The sequence below is a fragment of the Oncorhynchus mykiss genome, chromosome 12 (assembly GCF_057628025.1).
Source record: "Oncorhynchus mykiss isolate SJ-2025 chromosome 12, ASM5762802v1, whole genome shotgun sequence".
NCBI classification, from domain to species: domain Eukaryota; kingdom Metazoa; phylum Chordata; class Actinopteri; order Salmoniformes; family Salmonidae; genus Oncorhynchus; species Oncorhynchus mykiss.
This window is the reverse complement of record NC_143033.1, coordinates 32,154,230-32,173,746: the sequence shown is the minus strand read 5'-3', so window position 1 is coordinate 32,173,746 and position 19,517 is coordinate 32,154,230. Positions and strand designations below refer to the sequence as shown.

Sequence of the window (19,517 nt, the reverse complement as noted above, 5' to 3'; positions counted from 1 at the left end):
ATTTCATGGGGCTACAAATGACAAACAATCCCTTCCATTTAGGACTTATTTTATTGAAAACTGTTAGGAGAAAATATTATTTTATTGTACTGATCAACAACATTTGCATAGAAGAAGCAAGCTCTTCTTTTATATAAGTGTGCGCTCTCTCTTTAAGAAAGGGATGACGTCATTCGTGAGGCAGAGCATGGCTGTGGAATCTGACTTTGTGGCTAGTGAATTAGTTATGGGCTTTTTGGTTAGCCAACTCATTTGGATCCATTCACATAACAGACCTAGCTCATTTGGCTCCCAAATGGCTCTTTGTTCAAAATGCAATCGACCTTACAACCATGAAAAAATTGCAAATCTCCAATGTAAAGCCCAAAAAGTAGGCTACCGTTATGTCAGATCGTGATAAGCGGGTTCAAATACATTTTTACCTGGACAAATATTTCCTATGATGGTGCCACATTGAATGTCACTGAGCACTTCAGTAAGGCCATTCTACTGTCAATGTTTGTGTATGGAGATTGCAAGGCTGTGTGCTCGATTTTATACACCTGTCAGCAATGGGTGTGGCTGAAACAGCAAAATCCACTAATTTGAAGGAGTGTCCACGTACTTTTGTATATATAGTGTACCTAAGTTTCGGTATAATGTGCAATAGAATTTGAGAATAGGATGACTTCCCTAGCAGGTCTCAAACCCAGGCCACCAACATCAAATGCCCTAACCGCTGTCCCAATAAGGGATATCTCTAGGGCATGTGCTTATTGGGTTAGTATAGTTAGGCCCTGTCCAGATGAAACCCAAACCCTCCTACCTAGGCACTTGTGTAGATCTGAAACAACATGTTAGGTCTAAACAATATTGTGAATGCACTTTGAAGTAAATCTCAGCTCTGTTAAACATATTTTATTGATAATAGTCATTCAGGAGTATCATGAAAACAACTTAATATGCCCCACCAACATTAGACAACTATAAAGGAAGCCCTTCAATTGCTTAAATAAGTAAATAAAATCAATGATTAGAGAATAGTCAGATTAGTTTAGACCTGACACGGACATGGTGACGTAGCAGGAAGATTGGGGTAACATAACCAGGAGGTTGTGAGTTCACATCCTTTGTGCGGACATGTTGAATAATAATTACTGTATAAATGAACACGCACAATGCAATCATGTATGTCAAAGTGTGTCAAGTATGTAAGTTGAAGATGTGTATGTTAAAAGTGCTGTGTGTGATTATCCCTTGCCAATAGACTAAGAGCTATGAATGGATCCGTGGTTCACCAATCACGGTTGGCTCGGCAAGAGTAACAAGACATCTTGTCATGCATTTTTCTTTGGACACAAATGTTCTTGCAACATTCCAATGAAACGTGTTTAAACCATTCATATCTTATGTTCTGAGAACATGGCAACCATGTTTGGTGGGACGTTGATGGAAAATTCTCCAAACCCAGAGAAAACAGGACACATTTATTTCAGTAGGCAAGTCAGTTAAGAACAAATTCTTAGTTTCAATGACAGCCTAGGAACAGTGGGTTAACTGCCTTGTTCAGAGGCAGAATGCCCAATTTTTACCTTGTCAGCTCAGGGACTTGATCTTGCAACCTTTCGGTTACTAGTCCAATGCTCTAACCACTAGGCTACCTGCTGCCCCCACATGAATGAATATCTTATGATCTGAAAACATGGCAACCTGGTTCTGGGTAAGTTCTATTTGACATTAAGGGAATAGTCTCTTGGAAACATTACTTGCACATCACAGGAATATTCCTATGAAAACCTTGACCTAATGACACTCTTAAGGGAACATTCTCCAAAGTTGTGGGAACATTTGTTGTTAGCTGGGTACATACCAGGAAATCCCAGACTGTTTTCCCCCCTTCACTTCCGGGCTGTTGGCACAAGGACTCTGTACTTGTTCTCCCATCAAACATCCTATTGCTCTCTCTTTTAGATATCTGACAGCTCTTATGGGAACGTCCTCTAAAGTTGTGGGTACATTTGTTGTTAGCTGGGTACATACCAGGAAATCCCAGACTGTTTTCCCCCCTTCACTTCCGGGCTGTTGGCACAAGGACTCTGTGCTGGTTCTCCCAACAAACATCCCATTGCTCTCTCTTTTAGATATCTGACAGCTTTGTGTTGAATCATCAGCTGAATAGGTTGCCTCTCTAACTAACTAGAAAGGGGAGAAGCATCTAAACAGTTGGCAGTCGATATGAACAGGCAAACCATGGTGACTGGCAGGAATGCTAGGTCATGGTGAAGAAATGTGACATTTACATGGGTAAACAACACCATGGTAGGGATTTTAAATAATTTCACTATTAGAATAGTATCATACATTTTTGGCGGGTATCCGGATATTGAGCACTGCTGTGCGAGGGTGAGGCTGAGGCTTGCGCTCTATTAGTGCAGCTGGGGAGGTGCCAGTGAGATGGGAGCGAGCAGAGGGGGGCAGACAGCCAAGGCTACCTAACTTGTAACAGCCACTATGTTATTTATCATACCATATAACAGTGCCTATCTTGACTGGAGTAGCCAAGAGAAGTTTGCTATGTAGGCTAATTGAGGCCATATTTTATGCCAACGGCCTACCTGTTGGTTGCTCATTGTAGCCTACTCCTTTAGCTAACTTTTAATTCTGTAATGTTATTCCATCTTGCATTGCGTTAGTGAACTCTCACTACACTTGCTACAAATTGAGCTGCTTTGATTGGCCAACATAAACAACAAGCTTCACACATGAAGACTACCAGAGAGCTCCAAGTATTTTTTATGGGGGGCACAATTCCTAAAAACTACATTGGAAAGTTTTATTTATTAAATTGATCATGGTATATCATTGTACGTAATAACATCACATGACTATTTTATTTTAATTTACAAAAAGTATTTTCAGTGTTAAAATAAGCCTATACATTTTTTGGGCCGCAGAAATGAAAACTCACACTAGTATTAGTGCGGCAGGTGGCCTAGTGGTTAGAGAGTTGGTCCAGTAACCGAAACGGTTGCTAGATTGAATCCTCGAGCTGACAAGGTAAAAATCTGTCGTTCTGCCCCTGAACAAGGCAGTTAACCCACTGTTCCCCAGTAGGCTTTCATTGTAAATAAGAATTTGTTATTTAACTGACTTGCCTAGTTAAATAAAGGTTAAATAAAAAGTATTTGAATACTAACGTCCGTTCGGATATTCAAACAACTGTACACATCCCTACACCAAGGTTCACTGAACCAAGTCCTCCTCTCATTCTGTACTGTCATACTAGCCAGTCATTACTGCTACTTTCACCTGGGTTGGAAACTCAACCTAAGCTACTGTAAAGCACACAGAGGCAGAGCACTGCTCCCTTTCAACATGATGCACAGTGCAGGTCAGCCAGCTTCATGGAATAGAGCTAATATTTACACTGCACCAAGAGATGCTGTTTCAATATGTGAACTAGAAGGAAATGCGGGGTGGACTTTTCGCCTTTAAAGCTAATACAACTTCCAGGAATCTCAGTGTTGTGTGTGTGCGTGTATCAGTGTCTGTGTGTCAATGTGCGTGTGTGTGTGTGCCAGGTCTGTGTTGAGGGGTGTACTAGGGGGAGCAGCAGAGAGACAGGCTTAGCCCCCCCCCCCCCCCCCCCCGCACTACCGGCCCAGCCCTCTCCCCTGCAGCTCCCTTCATGCCTGACCTTTCATGACTGTAATGTTATCACATGTCATACGCAGGCAGGCCTGCTGGAAACCATTTGCTAGAGGCACCATGGCGGCTGTAGCCCCCTCACTAAACACTGCTCTGGTACTGGCTGGAGAGGCCAGGCCCAGCTCTGGATCTAACTGGTTTACTGCTCAGTATGTTTCACCTTCACACAAATATAGAAAAACACACAAATGCCACGCACATGACACACACACACAACACATGTAGACAGACACACAGTGACATATGAGTGTCCTCAGGGACTCTTGTTTGGTGACATGAGCAACAAACAGACTCCTCAATTAGTGGAAGGTGCTCTCTTACCGAGACAAGTTCAGAGGCTAGGAATAACAAGCAAAGGGAGGCGAGACTACTTCATAGAGCAGTGTGTGTGTGTGTGTGCATGTGAGAGAGAGAGAGTTAAGAGCTAATCCTACACTACACACTCCATGTATAGCTCCCCACCTCAGGACATGACTCTATGTTGTGTTGTTAGTGCCACTGCTTAATGAGGTTGCTGTTAGTGAAACATCTAATTACCACTAGCTATCCTAGGACGGTTATCAACAGTTACAAACAGTGGAGAAATTAGCTCTGTGTTTATTAATATGATAATAATCACACATTTCAATATGACAAAAGTATTCTCAAACTGTGGAGGACGAGAAGCCTAAAATCTGACTGGGGTGTGGAACCTCTCTTCTATAATGCCTAGGAGATTCATTACAAGCAGTTCTGTTCCACATAGTGAAATATGAATGAGAGCTACCGGACTGTCTGAACATTGAATTGGTCCATAAACAAATCCAATCCAAGGATAAGCCCTGATTTCAATTCCAAGGTTCCAGCTCAGCAAAGTCAGGCAATTATTTTCTAAGAAAACATTTTGTCAAGTCAACCCCTGCTTATCCTGCTTTGTCTTTTTGGAGACATAAACAATGCCAAGTGAATTAATACATTTGTGTTGAAGTCAATACCAATAACTTATAGTGAGTGACTGTGGTGTATTTCACAGGGTTTAAATGGGTATTAGGTTTGGGCGATGTCAACCTTTGTCCTATCATGATTATGTACTTAGAAAACATTGTGATATTGATGGTATCGCCCCCTATTCGCCAACCTTTTTTCCCCTGTGAAATGTTTTAAATAAAACAGCTAAAAATCACTGTTAGGCTATAGCTCAAAATCGCATCATTCAACTGGACGAATCATGACGAAAGATAATGTTGTTGAAAGCTTGGACAGAGGCTAAGTGCAAGCAAATCTTTTCTAATATTCCTTTCTGGTGGAGCTTTAGCATGAAACAGGTTTGAGTGTGTCTGTCTGTGTCAGTTTGGCGAGCACATCACCAAGCAAAGTGACAGTCAACTAATGAGGAACAGGCTGTCTTGCCGAGTTAGGTTATAAAGCATGGGCTGGATAGAAGCAAAATCTACCGTCTTCTGAACTGGATAATAATAGTTTATTTGCCTAATCCTCTGCTCTTATTATCGTTTGTTCAATGTCTCATAAAGCTGTAATTGAGTTTAGACTCTGACTTTCCTTCTTGTTCTTTTTGAAAGTGGCAACTTTCGGACGGACACTCTTAGGCTATTCGAATATTTGGGAAATAGGCTACTGTTCATAACTTTTACTTGTCTTAAAGCTTTTATGATTGGATGGGCCATTTGGTTTTCAACCTCGCATGGAGAGATTTCTCCGCCCCACACAGATAATTTCTTTCTTAATAAGCTGAAATTCGATTTTTCTATTGGCTATTGATATTGTATGTCCTCTCTCATTAATAGTCCTCTGGCTACCTTACATTTTTAGGCTATTCAAATAACTTTTTGAGATGGAACTCCGTTGGATTCATTCATTGTTTGATCGGGAGAAAGCAATACATGCATGAAATGATGAAAGCGTAGCCTAGCTCAAAGTACTATTCATTGCCTATCGAATGGAGATAGAAGGGAATATACGTTTTTTTTTACTGCTAGACGCGCGATAGTTAAGGAGTGTCCGTAATATAGCCTATATAAAAAAAAAAGGAATAGGTTTAGGGTATGAGGCCTACGCATCCGACATTGTGCTGCTTTGGTGGAATTCTCTCTCTCTCTCTCTCTCTCTCTCTCTGGCCTACATTCCCCTCTTGCATTCTGTATTTAACATATTCATTAAAATAGGCTATAGCAAATAGGAATAGGCAAATTAATTGGAATGTCTCTTGTATCCAACTATGGCGCCAGTCAAGTTCAAATAGGCTAAACCATCATCTGTCACATCACAACCTCGTCACAATCAACAATGGCTGTCAATCATTGTCAATGGCTGGCAATCATTGCCGATAGAGGATACTATCGTGATATCTTCCAACACTAATGAGGATGTGAGGGGAATCAGCATGGGCTGGTGTTGCTCAGTAGTCAATCTCCCATAGCATCAATGGCCTTCATAATTTAGCTCCTCGATGGAGAATGGAGATTGCCTTGGATGTAAAATGATGACATCAGACGAAGGCTTAGCTTACACACTGACTGATAGTATACATACATACACATGCTACGCTCTTAGAAAAAAGGGTTCCAAAAGGGTTCTTTGGCTGTCCCCATAGGATAACCCTTTTTGGTTCAAGGTAGAACCTTTTTGGTTCCAGGGATAATTATTTTGGGTTCCATGTAGAACCCTCTGTGGAATGGGTTCTACACTGAACACAAAGGGGTTCTACATGGAACCCAAAAAGGTTCTACCTGGAACCAAAAAGGGTTCTTCAAAGGTTTCTCCTAAGGGGGCAGCCGAATAACCCTTCTAGATAGCACCTTTATTTTTAAGAGTGTACTGCTTGACCTATCAGTTATTACATAACAGGGGAATCCAGAATCAGATGACAGTTGTTTGGAAATACAAACGATATGCATGGTTATCGTTTCAGGGGGAGTAGGCATTAGTATTGTCCCATCACCCATCCACCAGGAGCTAGCTACCACTGAACACGGACAACTGCACTGTAAATACCCTTACCTGAATGTGATGAGGGGGGAAGGATTCTGGGAGAAATCTGGGATATTTTTAGACAAATAACAAGCTGAGGTCAGAAGAAGAGAATGCAAAGAGCTTCATTTCTTCTGAGTGTGTGTGGCTTGACTGGCTTGGCTTTGAGCTTGTCAGTTTTGACTGCAGTAATCAAATGCTATTACTAGAGATGAAGGGGAGAACAGAGGAGCTTATAGGAGGTGGCAGTACTTCACAGACTCATACACTACTGTAGGCCATCCGTGTGTGTGTGTTTCTCTGTAGGGTGTGTAGTGTATATATTTGTGTGTGTGGTGTGTGTCTCTGTGTGATGTAGGGCTGAGGAATGGTGAGGAGAGACCTCAGCGCTCAGCTTGGGGCGTATAATCTATGGTTCATTTGCAGCTTTTCTACCCTGTATGACAAGCCGTTTACAAGACATAGCCTCTGCTGCTGACCCAGTTCTGAGTGGCTGCCTCTGCCTGTGTCTCGTGACAGCCAGGGCCCTGCCTCCCTATCAGGCTCTGCTCGGCTCTCCTCCCTCCTCTACAGTCTAACTGATGATAACTCTGCCACTCTCTGCCTCCGTGAACTGTGGGAAAAAATAGGTCGCCCTGACCCACTTTTCTTTCTTTCTTTTTCTCCCTGAGACTGTGCTAGGAGTTCTGCAGAGTATGATCAAGGGAGACAGAGAGAGAGAGAGCGCAAAGGGGTGGGGGAGGGAGACAAGGAGAGGGGGGTAGAGAGAGAGACAAAGAAAGAAAGAGACAAGAGACTACCCTCATGAGCGCTAGTGTTTGTGAGATCTCGCTCCTGTGGCCTTTGAAGCAGAGTTGACCCTTATCAGCTTGGCCTGGCCTGTATGTACAGTAGGAAGAGCAATCCTCCCACGCCTTCATTAAACAACTACCTACTGCTCCCAGGGCACAAACACCAGCCAGTCTACTGCATTCACATGCATGCATGAACGTATGCATGCACACACACACACCCATCCCACCCCACCCCTACTCAGCTCGGAGGTGAACATTTGCTCATCTGTTACTCAGAATGTTAAATGGGATCCTTTGCCTTATTTAAAACAGTGCTTTTTTACTAATTTATTAACACCCGTACAGGTAGGTATGACATGCCATCGGACAAGAATAATTAGTAGCATTTCTAGCCCCTCAATGTAATACCTGACACTGTAGCTCATGGTATCACCACCATTACACAATTCTTCATTAACCAGCATTCAGTCATGCATGAGTTCTCCCCTGAATTAGCCATGGTTTTCAGTTAGCTGTAGTGACAACAGCAGCAGATAACATGACAACAACTCCTCTTGTTCCTGAGGATGATCTACATTTGACATTTTTTGTCATAATTTTTTTTGGTACTAGATCCCATGGGAATCAAACCCACAACCCCGGCAATGCAAGCACCCTGCTCTACCAACTGAGCCACACGGCTTTTGAAAACAAAAAGCAGTGCACTAAATAGGGAATAGGGTGCCAATTGGGACACTACCCAACAGGCACTAGTGCATGAGGGATTGCATGTTACTTAACGTCTGTAACACAATAAAACATATTTAAAAACAACAACAAAGTTCAAGGCACGTCAACGGTCTAAAATACAAAACTGACACTGTTTGAATTGATAACAGTTAGGAGAATCCAGGACTGGTATAATGTGAGGCAGAACGAATGTCAGCCAGAGACACATGCATGATGCTATAAAGGCAATTAGAGTACCAAGCAACAACACAATTATCTGCTAACGTGATCATTCGTTTTCACAAAGCACTCCGCGATAACTCGTCAAACATATTGATTTTACCCAGTGGTGGGTAAGCTAGTTCAGCCCATGTCTCATCCCAGTGTGGACAAGCACCCGAGTAACACCGGTGGAAGCAGCAGCGCATTTGCTATGTGGTTGCATGTGAACTGAATAGCATTAGCCGTTGCCTGACATTCTACTTTAAAAGCAAAGAGAGCAGGTTGACCCAGCGCTAGACTTTCAGCAGCAGAGTGCTAAGCCTCTGCGTGTTAATGGTGACCTACTGTGCTGCTGCTGCTAATACACAGACCTGATGTAGCCTCAAAGACACAGTCATCATCATGAACCCTGCTACTGCTTCACTTTCCCCTACGCTTGGCCTATCCTGGCTCAAAACCCTGGACAAAAACACAAGACACCCACAACTGATGTGAATGAGCAACGTCAGCAGGTGAGAACAGAGGAACATGGCCTTTTCTCTTGTGGGTGAATGTGTGTCAGATAGGTTGATGTGGCCTCTGATGGTTGACATTCCCTAGGAAAAGTTAGTAAGTGGAACAATCTAAACCTGTTTTTGGGGTGTAGGTCAGGCCTGATCTCATAATCACCAAGGTCAATGCTGCTGAATGGAACGGCAGGTGGCTTACACAGAGAGAGGGAGAGAGAGAGAGAGAGAGAGGCCTGGCTTTGCTAAACCACATAAAGACACAAGCACTTGTGTGTGTGTGTGTGTGTGTGTGTGTGTGTGTGTGTGTGTGTGTGCATGCGTGGGTGCGTGCAGACCAGGACTGTTCAATGTCGGTCCAGGATAGCCAACACACTTCTGTTTTTCGTCCTCTCCTTCTAATAAGGGACTAATTCAGACCTGGGACACCAGGTGATTGCAATTAACTTCCAGGTAGAAAGAAAAACCAGGACCGACATAGAACAGCTCTGGTATAGACGAACCATGTTACACAAGCTGTACATTAGCATCAGTAACGGATCAAATGAAATTACATTTTATTTATCACATGCTTGGTTAAACAACAGGTGTATACTAACTTACTTACGGGCCCTTCACAACAATGCAGAGAGAGAAAAAAACAGAAATAATAGAAGAAAAAAATGATAATAACACAAGGAATCAAAACACAATGAGTAACACTAACTTGGCTATGTACACACTGCACCAGTACCGAGACGATGAGCAGGCGTACCAGGTAATTGAGGTAGATATGGACATACAGGTTTTTGTAAATTAATTAATTAAAAATACTACAATGTGATTTTCTGGATTTTTTTTCTCATTTTGTCTGTCATAGTTGAAGTGTACCTATGATGAAAATTACAGGCCTCTCATCTTTTTAAGTGGGAGAACTTGCACAATTGGTGGCTGACTAAATACTATTTTGCCCCACTGTAAATACAGTTGCACAAGCTGCTGTGTGTTTGTGCAGCGCTACTGCCATATCTTGACATGCTAACAAGGTATACAAGCTGAGGGTTACTCATGGGCTACTAACCCTACATGTTAACCCTTCTATTAAAATGTCTGTCTGACTGTCTGTCTGTATGAAAAACACCTAGGTTACATACTGAAAATACCCCTTTTATGTTACCCAGTTCTGTTATCACTCAAGTATTACCTTAGAAAATACAGATTTTCCGTCCACTTTGTATATGCGTTGAGCTCATAAAGCCTACTTTATTCCATAAAAAGAACTTAACATCTAATTAACCCTTGAGCCAAAGTCCTATAACCTCAAACTAACTACATTTGTGTAGATAGAGAAAAGGGTAGAGGGGAAAGTGAGGGAGGCGGAGAGAGAGAGAAAGAGAGAGAGAGAGAATGAAAGAGAGGAGAAATACTGAGTGAGTGAGAGATTGCTGCCTAATGTATCATTACACACTTCATGGAAATCGTAGAGTTTCATTGGGACGTGTTAATGTGGTGTTAACACAGAGATCAGGTTGCTCCATTCACTAGGCAGCACATATGGCAAATACATCAGAAGGGCAAAAATACTATAATGACTGAGTAAAAATACTCTGAAAAGCAGTCAGCATCTAAGAAAGCGGAAGTATGGCAGGAGCAGGTACAGTTTAAAGAGTGGGACAGCTGCAGTAGCCGAGAGGACTGACTCAAGACAACTGTAATAACATGAATCCTGCAAGGACATGAATCACTTTAGTCACAGACTGACCTTCAAACTGACATGCCCTGGGATCAGTGATCGAGATGTTGACTAAACCTGCCTGACCTGCCATTGGCTGCCATTACAATAATGCATGCAGGGCCCAGGGCTCAGGCGGGACTAGTGGGGCTTCATTTTGTTTGCTCCAGCTCAGATCATGACAGGAGTCACCCGAGGGGTAGAGACTAGGGGATGCCTGGCTCTAACAAGTTGACCTCCACCATGTTCAACCGTTGACTGGTTTGATTGGCCAACAGGGGGACAACACCCACAGCTGCATGCTCTGCTTGCATGCTACAGTCAGTCAGTCACCCCCCCCGCCCCCTCTTAGTCATGTTAATGTTGGGTGAAGTGTGTCACATGATTACATCTCCTTCTGAAAAATTGTAATTTTCAGAAGAGGGGGGGGGGGGGGGGGGGATGCTAGATATTTACTGGCCGAATCCAGGTTAAGGAGAACAGCAGAGTATGAGCCAGCAATCTTCTGGTCACCAGTCCATTCTCACTAAGTAATAGGTCATAGCGCTTGCCTGCAGACACCTTCTCTCCTCTCTCAAATGGCCTCTCTCTCTCACGCTGCACAGGGCAGGCAGAAAAGCAGACCTTGATTGGGATGCACACAACGACTGCATTAGTATCACTACTCTACTAATGAATGTACCTACCAGGTGAATCCAGGTGAAAGTTATGATTCCTTATTGATGTCACTTAATAAATCCACTTCAATCAGTGTAGATGAAGGGGAGGAGACAACTTAAAGCCTTGAGACAATTGGGACATGGATTGTGTAAGGGTGCCTTTCAGAGAGTGAATGGGCAAGAGAAAATATTTAATTAAGTGCCTTTGAACGGGGTATGGTAGTAGGCAGTGGTAGGAAAAGTACATCATTGTCATACTTGAGTAAAAGTAAATATATCTTAATGGAAAATGGCTCAAGTAAAAGTGAAAGTCATCCAGTAAAATACTACTTGAGAAAGTCTAAAAGTATTAGGTTTTAAATATACTTAAGTATCATTAGTAAATGGAATTTCTCAAATATCAAAAGGAAAAGTAGAAACCATTTCAAATTCCTTTTATTAAGCAAACCAGACAGCATCATTTTCTTTTTTTCTTTTTTATTGACGGATAGCCAGGGGCACACTCCAACACTCCAACACTCCAACACTCCAACACTCCAACACTCAGATATCATTTACAAACAAAGCATTTGTATTTAGTGAGTCCGCAAGATCAGAGGCAGTGGGGATGACCAGGGATGTTCTCTTGATAAGTGTGTGAATTGGACCATTTTCCTATCAAGTACATTTGGGTATCAGGGAAAATGTATGGAGTAAAAAGTACATTATTTTCTTTAGGAATATAGAGAAGCAAAAGTAAAAGTTGGCAAAAATATAAATAGTAAAGTAAAGTACAGATACCCCCCCCCCCCCCAAAAAAAAATACTTAAGTAGTGCTTTAAAGTATTTTTACTTAAGTACTTTACACCACTGGTAGTAGGTGCCAGGCGCACCGGTTTGTGTGAAGAACTGCAACGCTGCTGTGTTTTTCATGTTCAACAGTATCCCAAAGGACATCCAGCCAACTTGACACAACTGCAGGAAGCATTGGAGTCAACATGGGCCAGCATCCCTGTTGAATGCTTTCGACACCTTGTAGAGTCCATGCCCTGACGAATTGAGGCTGTTCTGAAGACAAAAGGGGATGCAACTCAATATTAGGAAGGTGTTCCTAATGTTTGGTATGCTCAGTGTATGTGTATGCGACCAATAAAATGTTATTTGTCTTGAAAAATACTATTCATCAATGTGTGAGAGGCTATGCATGTTCAGGCAAGATATTGTAACGTCATATGAACTCTTGTCTGAAAAGCAAGGGGCAACATGTTACATTTGTCATGTATAAAGTATCACTCCAAAATGTAATAACGCATTTACTGGTATGTAGTCAGTAGGTGAATAAACCATTTAGGATTCTTTTGTTTTACTTAGAAGCTGAAATTCTCGCTGGTTTTATGTCATAGTCCATTTATCTCTCAGTAGCATGTCTGTGCAGTAGGCTATACTGTAGATCTCCTCAAACTCCCCACAGCACAGCCACCTGCACAAGGTCCCCTGTTGCCCAGCAACAGCTTGCCTCATCACTAAAAGCCTAAAAGAGCTCACAAAAGTTATACAATTACAGTTGGTGGTGTGGAGGTGTTGGGGAGTACAGTACACAAAAGGGATCAGGTTGTTTCCACAGCACCAAAACGATAAAGGATGTGTGTCTGAAAGAAGCACCGACTGACTGGGGGAATCCCAGCTAGCAGCTCTTACTACCACAAACAGACACACAGTCACTGTGATGTCATCATTATCCTACTCCCTTTGAACTTGACCCTAGCTCTGTTCTTTCATCTCACTTGCAAAGTCTTATGACTCAGATTTCAGTCTGCCTATAGTGTCAGACAACAAGGTGTGCGTGTCTGTGTATGTGTGAGCGTGGGTTGACATATATTGACCGCCACACTGTGCACTATGAACTCTCTGGTCGGTGCTCTTTCTTGGTCTTGGAGTATTACAGCTAACTACTCAAGGGATAACGTTTTACACCATTTCAATTTTCCCGAACACAGCCCTTCTTGAGGGAAATAAATCAGACACAATCCCACAGCACATATAGTATATGCACCCCTCCACCCCCTCCTTTCCTCTCCTGTCTTCCTGTGCAATATATCAATCATTCATTAATCAACTCTGAAAACTCCTCTTTAGTTAATTACTTGGGAAATTTAATTTCAAACGAAAGCTTTTAAAAGAGAAAGATATAAAGTTACCGGGATCTCTCTGCCCCCTCCTTATCCAGGGGGCTAGGCTGGGGGCCGGGGGGATGTGTGCTGCTCTGCGCTACTTTACGTGGTGTCAGGAAGTCACATATGCCCATGTTTAAAGCAGAGGCAAGCCGGGCAGGCAGCGTTACGTAAAGCACAGGCTTACTGCACCAGACGCTGTGTCCTTGCCTGGGCTGCTTCAAGGTCCCAAAAGGACAGGCTGCTAAGAAGTTGGGAAGGACAGGGCCCCTGTGATAGGCTGGCTGGGAGGGAGCGCTGTGCTGGGACTGCGCCTGCCTGCCTGCCTGCGATGGCCTTGGACTTTGAATTCTTCGCCAGACAGACTCATGCATCAATCCCTCAGCTTACAAAGACAAGCCACTAACCTTCACAAGGCCAGGGACTCGTCAGCAATGAGTGGCATTTTCACTTAGCCTGGACAGCTTCTCTCTCCCCAAGCTCTGAAATCTGCTCTGCTCTCAGTCCCTGCACATAACCTGGTTAAAATAAGACAGTTGAGTAACACTCCCCTAAGGCCGCAAGAATCCTGTGGTGTTTCTGACATCCTAATCGGACTTTGTGACTTGTTGTGCTAACCTTTAACCTCCTAGCTGTGTTCTTCTGTGTTGCAGCAGGTAGCCTAGCGGTTAGAGTGCTGGACCAATAACTGAAAGGTCGCTGGTTTGAATACCGAGCTGACAAGTTGAAAAATCTGTCGATGTGCTCTTGAGCAAAGCATTTAACCCTAATTTGCTCCAGAACAACTACAGTTACAACTAGTGTATTCTATTGTATTCATGAGTGTCTGATCCTGTTTAATTTGCAGTGCACCCACACTCTACCTGGCCAGTAAAATTGGCCTGTTTGTGATAAAGTAAGAAGTGAAGAGACCTTCTCCCTGCTGCAGCAGCCACACACATAGGATAAGCTTTCTGCTTTATGCTGTACCTCCACAGCCTGAGGCCACCATCTCTACTTCAGGAGCAGGGAGAGAAAGTCAACTCTACCCTACTCCTCTGTTGTGACCACACTAACCAACCCAAGGAGACAGTTAGGTCTACTCACATCACCCTGTAGGTTTGGGCTTTATATCCACATTTCAGCAGTAGTAAGGCAAAAGTATGTGTTTAATAGTACAACGTAGCACTGTTCTGCTCTCTCGTTGTCCCTGCTTTATTGATCGGCACAGTTAGGTTCCACAGCTGTTGTTTCTGAAATGGGGTGCAACGTTTTCGTGTGGGTTACATGCTTCATTTATCTGACCTGCATCTCTCCCTCTCTCTGTGGATCACTTTGGGAGTGATAAATAATGTACTGCAATCGCAATCAGTAACAATCAATGTGTGTGGATAATTGAGAGGCCCTGTCAGTGCTCCAAGGCCAGGGTGCGGGGGGTGGGGGAGAGTGAGGTGGGGGGAGCGGGGCTGCCTCCTGCCTGCTCTAGCCTCCTTCCATCTTTCATCCCTCCATTTCATCATTCCACCCTGCCTGCCTGCCTTCAGGAGCCACAGCAATAAAGACGCATTTAGCTGCTCCTGCCGTGTCATCAAAATGAGTCCCATTGACTTTGGTTCTCTTCCTCCCTACCGCCCTCTCCCAGATTGGAAAAGACAGCCTAGGAGAGTTGGAGTGATGGTGTGAAAGCATGATCGACATGACAATGTATTTCAACTCCACTAATTCACCATCTAGGCCTACTGTTAGAGATCAGAGTGTATTTTACCCAAGCAACATGTCTAATGAGTAGCCACTGAATGACCGTACTATAGTATTGTACAGTTAAGAGGTTAGTCATTGCAACACAATCAGCATTATGATTTAATCTACAACAACCTAAAGGCCTGATAGTAAATGCTTGACTCCGACCACACGTTCATAAGGCCTACACAGACCTATCATGGACACACTATGACACCTGTCATACCCAGTAGTTTACAGTATGCAGATAGTTGACAAATGACCTTACACTGTCCTGACACATGAGACTGAGTGTAATCCAAACACAGCTAGCTCGTTTCAGTGGCTCAGCACACAACACAAACACACACACAGGAATGGATGTATGCACACACGCATATGCACACACACTCTAACAGTATAGGCCTATAAACACCTTCCTCTACAATTGCATATTTCTTTGACCCTTAATATACCAATTGGGGTATATTTCTTCTGTGTTATTTGAATACATAAACTATAGCAAAGACATTGCATTAAAGAGATTCTCCAGTACTTTGCATACTTTTTAGCCAGTAGTTCTGAAAGTAGCGCTCACGAGCCAAAAGTGGTCCCCGAAAGGTAGATGAATGTATTGTCCTGAGAAGATAGACCCTTGATCTGTCAGACCAGGGTCCAGAGTCCAGTATTGTGACCGTTCAGCAGACCTAACATAATTTGCATATTTGTCATTTACATATCTTCTGATTCTGTGGTGGGATACTGCACATCAGTCATCATCAGTGGCTCCTTAGACAACCCATAGCAACAACAAAACAAGTTGTGTAAAGTACAGTACTCTAGCTCAGTAAAGGAGGAAGATGGCTGACATGTGCACCACATTATTGAAGACAGATTATTCAAGAGAAAGGCTATGTTAAATGTGGAGGTTTTAGTTATCTATGGCTCCAGTACAGTACAGAGCACTATACGCAGTTACCCTTGAACATCCTGTACAAGATCAGGTCAAATAATTAAGCAGCTTAAACACTTCACAAAAGGAGGACTAAAAGCCAGAACCCCAGACAGACAGAGTATTTAAACTTTTCAAAAGTCAGACAAGTTCACTTCAACAAAGCTCAGGCCTATGTTTGACTAATCCACCCAAGTTTGCTGTAAATGTACATTTAGTACACATATGAATGTGCTGATGTGTTCCAAATCATGATAAGTAAACAGCTTTGTTGTTGGAGGGAAGTTTAGCCAGGGTGGCTAAGGCTAAGCACACCTGAACTAACAGTGTGTTCCTGCCCTCTCGCTCCCCTGTGACTCCCCCCGGCCAACCTTCAGCCCCTGACCTTTTGTCTCTCCACTGATCCCATGGTCAAAAGAAACAAGATGACATCTTGTGATGATTACTCCAAACCAGTCACTGTTCCAAACCCTGGAATAGTTCAAATCCAGTCTACCTGTCAATTGTCATTAGCCTACTACTTAGATTGTGAATTAAACCATAGCAAAATAAAGATGATCTAACATGTAGATAACAACTCCACCAATAATAATAAAATAATTAAGCAGTAGTAATACGATGACACCAGTACATGCTGTGTAGAAATCCACAATGTACAGTCTGGTTTATGAACTGAATATCAAATAATCCTCTAAAAATAAAGTGAGTACATTTTGCTATTGTCCATTATTCCAGGCAGTGTACCAATGCTGAATTAACATTTGAGGCATGCAATGCCAAACATTTGTGTCACTTTCGACAAGGAATAAGGACGCACAAAATATTCATTGAGAATCATCAGCAAGAGTGAATCCAGTTTAAATATGAAGCATTATAATGCATTTAAAATGCTAGACTCCACCACACAAAACTCTGAAATTATGACTAATTTGGATACAATGGAGCACATTACGAAAGAGCCAAGCTGATGCTGACAGTCATACAGTCATAATATCAATAGCCTACTGGGCCTATTTACTAATGTTCATAGAAATACTTTTCATTATCTGTATCAGTAGGTAATGGCTATACACCTGGTTACTTAGTAGGCTACTAGTCCTATGCAGCATTTGAATGCAGGTTAAACTGAACAGATATCTGTGGCCTATCATTTTGTATAATTTTTATACGTAAACTAGACTACAGCGAGGACAGTGCAACAATTGTAACACCGTAACAACAAACACTGTAACAACAATTTCACATTGTAACAACACTGTAACGACAATGCAAGAATGTGACAAAAATACGGAATAACAAAGTAGCCAGCACGAGCAAGCTAAATGATTCATGTTTGTGGCATTAGATTTTGGCGACAAAAACATTGGCTCTTGCTATGGCAAATATTAAATATAAAATGTCTACGTGCGGTGATTCGTTTTTTTGGAGGGGTGGGGAGGGGGGGGGGTTGAGAAGGAAATCAACTCAAACTGGCTGTAATGTATCGTTGATGTCATTTAACAAAATGGAAACGACACTACCACCACAGCACTGGCTGATTTATTCCGATTTCTTTACGCAGCGTCCACACCGCTATAACCAGTATGCGCCCATAGACTCGGGCTCGAGAGATAAACATCATTCAATCCATGAAAACATCGTGTAAACATGTTAAATCCATGACACACACCCCGTTTGTGTGCTTGCGGATTTTACAGACTCATAATAATTCCACAGCCTATTCTGTACATTTAGCTCGGCACGTAGCCTACCTGCTTGGGTTTGTCTACACCGCTGGCTGGCAGTGGACCCCACTCAACCGAAAAGCCGCATCATTATTCGACAGGAGGAAATCCATCCGATAGTCTCAGTAAAAAGGTCGCATTTCTCTAACGCGCATTAATGATGAAAAATGAATATCAAACGGTAGATTTGTTTCAAAACGATTTGGATCGAAGTAATCAGGCTCTGCGACCTGTAGTCGAGTCTGACGAATTGTTTATTCTCGGAATCCCCTTGCTCCCGAGAACTCAGCAGAGGCGACACTCCTACTCTCTGCCGCTGACACCACCCTTAAAGGAGCAGTGGCTTTAGCAACCTATTCCTGCTACTCTCCAAATGTACTGTATCATTAGACTTCATTATAAACTACTTATAAATACAATACAACTCAAATGTTGCATAATTATAATATTTTTAATATTAGTTCATACATTTTTATTGACACTTTATTTAACTAGGCTAGTCAGTTATTAACAAATTAATTACAATCACGGCCAAACCCTAACCTGGACAACGCTGGGGCAATTGTGCCCGCCCTATGGGACTCCCAATCACGGTAGATTGTGATACAGCCTGGAATTGAACCAGGGTCTGTAGTGACGCTGAGATGCTGAGCCACTCGGGAGCCCTAGTATACACATGGCTAATTTCAAATAATATCAATTAATTAACTTTTTATAAACTGGGTTTACTTACAAACCCTGAAGGACAGAAAGGATATACAGTGCATTCGGAAAGTATTCAGACACCTTGACTTTTTCCACAGTTTGTTACGTTACAGCCTTATTCTAAAAAAGATTAAATAGTTTTTCCCCCTCATCAATCTACACTCAATACTCCACAATGACAACGCAAAAACAGATTTTCTTGGGTATGACGCTACAAGCTTCACACACCTGTATTTGGGGAGTTTCTCCCATTCTTTTCTACAGATTCTCTCAAGCTCTGTCAGGATGGTTGGGGAGTGTCGCTGCACAGCTATTTTCAGGTGTCTCCAGAGATGTTCGATCGGGTTCAAGTCCGAGCTCTGTCTGGGCCACTCAAGGACATTCAGAGACTTCTCCTGAAGCCACTCCTGCATTGTCTTGGCTGTGTGCTTAGGGTCGTTGTCCTGTTGGAAGGTGAACCTTCGCCCCCAGTCTGAGATTCTGAGCGCTCTGGAGCAGGTTTTCATCAAGGATCTCTTTGTACGTTTTTCTGTTAATATTTCCCTCGATCCTGGCTTGTCTCCCAGTCCCTGCTGCTGAAAATCATCCCCACACCACCACCATGCTTCGGGATGTTGCTAGGTTTTCTCCAGACGTGATACTTTGCATTCAGGCCGAAGACTTCTATCTTGGTTTCATCAGACCAGAAAATCTTTTCTCATGGTCTGAGAGTCCTTTAGGTGCCTTTTGGCAAACTCCAAGTGGGCTGTCATGTGCTTTTTACTGAGGAGTGGCTTCCGTCTGGCCACTCTACCATAAAGGCCCGATTGGTGGAGTGCTGTAGAGATGGTTGTCCTTCTGGAAGGTTCTCCCATCTCCACAGAGGATCTATGGAGCCCTGTCAGAGTGACCATCGGGTTCTTGGTCACCTCCCAGACCAAGGCCCTTCTCATCCAATTGCTCAGTTTTGACGAACAGCCAGATGTAGGAAGAGTCTTAGTGGTTCCAAACTTCTTCCATTTAAGAATAATGGTGGCCACTGTGTTCTTGGGGAC

At 42.9% G+C, this 19,517-nt stretch overlaps 1 protein-coding gene across 1 annotated transcript in view; it reads right to left on the bottom strand.

The window, feature by feature from the left end:
- LOC110537445 (nuclear receptor-interacting protein 1) overlaps positions 1 to 18,119 on the bottom strand; it is a 61,188-nt gene extending 43,069 nt beyond the window's left edge. Inside the window, exon 1 of the mRNA XM_021623497.3 lies at positions 17,806 to 18,119. The gene's annotated coding sequence lies outside the window, so the exon portion shown is untranslated. The remainder of the gene's footprint in view (positions 1 to 17,805) is intronic.
- Positions 18,120 to 19,517: the final 1,398 nt, after the last annotated feature.